General features: G+C 59.6%; 1 pseudogene; it reads left to right on the forward strand.

Moving 5' to 3' along the window:
• The first annotated feature begins 2,104 nt into the window (after positions 1-2,104).
• On the forward strand, positions 2,105-4,007 carry LOC129651718 (2-hydroxyacyl-CoA lyase 2-like; annotated as a pseudogene).
• Positions 4,008-4,394: the final 387 nt, after the last annotated feature.

Here is a 4,394-nt window from a genome sequence, read left to right on the forward strand (position 1 = left end):
TCTTCGCAACGCAGGGATCGAACCCAGGTCTCCTGCATTGCAGGCAGATTCTTTACCCGCTGAGCCCCAAGGGAGGCCCAAGGGAAGCCCAGGAGCAGGGGTAGGGGGATGCAAAAGGACAGTGAAGCAAGAGGAATGGGGGCAGATAAGCAAGTCTGCCCTCCTGAAATGTCTGCTGGCCCGGTCGTCTGCAGTTATGACTGGGCAGGGTGTGGAGGTCACAGGGGCTCAGAGGTGTGTGACCCCCTTTGCTCCCTCTGGGCCAGCAGGTGTGTGAGGCTGAGCTGCTCCGAGGCAACATGGGCTTCGAGCCCCACACAGATGGGGCCCCTGTGTGCAGCGTGAGCCTTTCTCCCGAGTCAGGAGATTTATTGTTGAGAAGACACCCCACGATGACCGGGGGAAGACTGGCCTGGATGAGGTAGCGGTCGATTGGTGGATCTTAGGGACACAGAACATTGAGTGTCCCAGGTGGGGCTTCTGATACCAACGACCACAAACTGGGGTGGCGGGAAGGCTTAAAACAATACTAATTGATTCTCTCCCAGTTCTGGGGGCCAGAAGTCTAAAGTCAAGGGTCAGCAGGACCGGGCCCCCGACCTGGGCTCTGGAGGAGCATCACTCCCAACTCTTCCAGTTTCTGGGGCTCCAGGTGTTCCTGGGTTTGTGGCCACATCCCCCAACCTCTGCTTCCTCCTCACACGGCCTCCTTGTCTCTGTGTGCCTCTCCTCTTCTTATAAAGACACCCATCATCCTGCATAAGGCCCACCTAATCCACTGTAACCTTATCTAACTTGATTTCATCTGCAAAGACCCCATTTCCAAAAAAAGGCCCCCTGGCAAATATGGGGAGTTGGGATGTGGGTGTCTCTTTTGGAGGGCACCATTCACCCTGCCACAAAGCTGAGCCCTTACACACGAGCGGTTATCCCAGGAGTAGGGGGAGCTCACACGGGACCCCTCGAGTACAGCCATGGGTGGGGGAGACATGGTGCGTGGTTGGAGGGCTGAGCAGGGTAGGTGGTCTGTCGGGGACCAAGCCTTGGCCTGGCTGCCTCAGTGCAGGGTCCCCGGCTGTGCATGGAAGCCCCTGAGGTCATCAAGATGCAGGTTCTGACTTTTAGCAGGTCTAGGAGTGCCCCACAGTGCGCTTCTCACCTGCTCCCAGGGTGTATAAACTGATGACCCTGGTCCATGCTTAGAGGTGCAAGGAGCGTGCAGGCCTGTTTCCCAGGAGCTGTCGGAAACTTCCCCAAGGAAGCCCCCCCCACACTGTCCACGCAAGTCCCCAATCCCCTGTCCAGTGCCCCAGAGGTACCCCAGACAGAGACCTGTACACAACACTGGGTGCCCGGGCCAGGAACCCAGTGGAGGGGGAAGTGGTGGGTCTGGAAGAAATGTGCTCATAACTTTGCGTATAGGACAGATGGAGGCTGAGCCTGGCTGACTGGCTGTGACCACAGGTGATCCACTTGCCCCCCCCCCCCCCGCCCTCTGCCAGGCACTGTGGGCCCAGAGGAACTCAGCTTAAAAATTGCTTCCCCACCCACCCACAAGAGGGGCCCTCATTGTCAAATTAGGATCTGACACCTTGATCCAGAAGATGGCCCCGAAGTCAGTTTCATGCATGAAGGTCCAGGAGGGGTGTCATACCAGAGACCCCTGGGGGGCAGACAGGATGGAAATGGTGGGGAAAGGTCCTGGAGGCAGGCGGCCCAGGCCTGTGTTCTGCAGAAGCGCCTCTTCCGCCCATCCCCCACTGCTCTGTCCCTCCGATGGCGGTGGGGTTAGTGGCCAGGGTTCCCAGGAAACGGACAAGAGCAGCTTGTGGGGAATTCCTCTGGAGCCAGCGCCATTTCCTATGGATGAAGGGTAAAGTGCCACGGGGGTAGGAGGAGCATCCTGAAACGATCTGACCTTGACTCAGGGCCTGGGGTCCGGAGTCAGATTGAAGTCCAGGCACTCGCTGCAGCGGAGGGTTTGGCTTCAGGAGAAGGGGCACGCTGACTTGGGGGTGTAGTCGTGGGGTGGTCTCACCACTAGGACGAAGATTCGGGTCCTTGATATCAAAGAGAGGCGGGGCTTCCCGCCGACCCATTGAGAAGCAGGTGTCAGCTCATGGAGACCGCGGCAGCTGCCGCCCCAACTTGGGGCTGCTTCTCCTCTTTCCTGCTCCTGGCCTTTGGGACGCTAGTGGCCGCCTTGCTGGGCGCCGCTCACCGCCTGGGGCTCTTCTATCAGTTGATGCACAAGGTGGACACGGCAAGCATCCGGCATGGTGGGGAGAATGTGGCAGCCGTGCTGAAGGCCCACGGTGTGTGCTTCCTTTTCACGCTGGTCAGCGGGCACATTTCGCCACTGCTGGTGGCCTGTGAGAAGTTGGGCATCCGCGTGGCGGACACCCGCCACGAAGTCACAGCTGTCTTTGCCGCTGATGCTGTAGCCCACCTGACCGGGACGGTGGGCGTGGCAGCAGTGACGGCCGGCCCCGGCCTCACCAACGCAGTGACTGCGGTGAAGAATGCTCGGTAGCCCAGTCCCCAGTCCTGCTCCTGGGTGGTGGGGCCAGCACCCTGCTGCCGAATCAGGGTGCACTCCAGGCAGTTGATCAGATAGCCCTGTTCAGGCCGCTCTGCAAGTTTTGTGCTTCTGTGTGGAGAGTGTGGGATATCATCCCCACCCTGAGCACCGCGATGGCCGCTGCACAGTCGGGCACCGCCGACCCGGTGTTTGTGGAACTGTCTCTGGATGTGCTGTACCCCTACTTCCTCGTTCAGAAGGAGATGGTGCCAGGTAAGCCGCCCAAGGGCCTCATGAGTCGAGTGGTCCACTGGTACTTAGCGAATTCCCTGGCCAACCTCTTTGCAGGAGCTTGGGAGCCTCAGCCTGAGGGGCCTCTGCCCCTGGACATTCCCCAGGCCTCCCCCCAGCAGGTTCAGCAATATGTGGAGATCTTGAGTCGGGCCAAAAGGCCCCTCATGCTAATTGGGAGCCAGGCCCTGCTGTCTTCGACATCCTCAGACAAACTTCGGGTTGCCGTGGAGACCCTGGGCATCCCTTGCTTCCTGGCGGGGATGGCACAGGGACTGCTGGGCCGCAGCCACCCCCTCCACTTCCGGCAGAACCACAGGGCCGCCCTGAAGGCAGACGTGGTTGTCCTGGCAGGAGCAGTGTGTGACTTCCGCCTGTTGTGGGCGTGTCCTCAGCTGCAGCAGCAAACTCATTGTTGTCAACCGTGACCGGAAGGAGATGCTGATCAACTCAGACATTTTCTGGAAGCCCCAAGAGGCTGTGCAGGGAGATGTGGGCTCCTCGTGGTGAAGCTGGTGGAGGGCCTCCAGGGTCGGATGTGGGCCTCAGACTGGGGAGAGGAGCTTCGGCAAACTGACCAACAGAAGGAGCAGAACTTTCGGGAGAAGGCAGTGATGCCCGTAGCCCAGCATCTTAACCCAGTGCGGGTCCTGCAGCTGGTGGAGGACACTCCGCCTGACAACTCCATCCTGGTGGTCGATGGCGGGGACTTTGTGGGCACAGCTGCCTACCTGGTGCAGCCCCGTGGGCCCTTGTGTTGGCTTGATCCTGGGGCCTTCGGGACTCTGGGGGTTGGTGCCGGATTTGCACTTGGGGCCAAACTGTGTCGGCCGGATGCTGAGGTCTGGTGCCTGTTTGGGGATGGAGCGTTTGGCTATAGCCTAATCAAATTTGACACCTTCGTTGGACACAAGATCCCAGTGATGGCCTTAATAGGAAATGATGCTGGCTGGACCCAGATTTCCAGGGAGCAGGTGCCCTCTCTGGGCAGCAATGTGGCCTGTAGCCTGGCTTACACTGATTATCACAAGGCAGCCCAGGGACTGGGGGCCCAGAGCTTGCTGCTCTCACGCAAGAGTGAGGATCAGGTGGTCAGGGTGCGTGACGCCCAGCAGCGGTGCCAAGAGAGCCCCCCGGCTGTGGTCAGCATCCTCGTCGGGAGCACGGACTCCGGGATGGCTCCATTGCCATGTAGGGCCTCGTGGGTCAGTGCTCTTGGCTCTCTTCCCACCCCTGGACTGTGCCTAGCTGGCTTGGAGTTTCATCCTTGCCTGCCCTGGGCCTAAGCCATGGGGCCCAGTGACCCTGCAGTCTTCCCTGAGGACAGGGAGGGGCTGGAAGGAGTCAGAGCTAAGAGAGGCTCTGACAGCCCTGGGGAGTCCTTGGGCCTATTTGTGAGCTCACCTGTGTCCTTTCTGCCCTCCTCACTTGTTCAGTCGCTACGTCGTGTCCATCTCTTCGTGACTTCATGGACTGCAGCACGCCAGGCTCCTCCATCCCTCCACTAACTCCCATAGTTTGCTCAAATTCATGTCCATTAAGTCGGTGATGCTATCTAACCACCTCATCCTCTGCTGCCTTC

Source organism: Bubalus kerabau, chromosome 4 (assembly GCF_029407905.1).
Source record: "Bubalus kerabau isolate K-KA32 ecotype Philippines breed swamp buffalo chromosome 4, PCC_UOA_SB_1v2, whole genome shotgun sequence".
Lineage (NCBI taxonomy): Eukaryota > Metazoa > Chordata > Mammalia > Artiodactyla > Bovidae > Bubalus > Bubalus kerabau.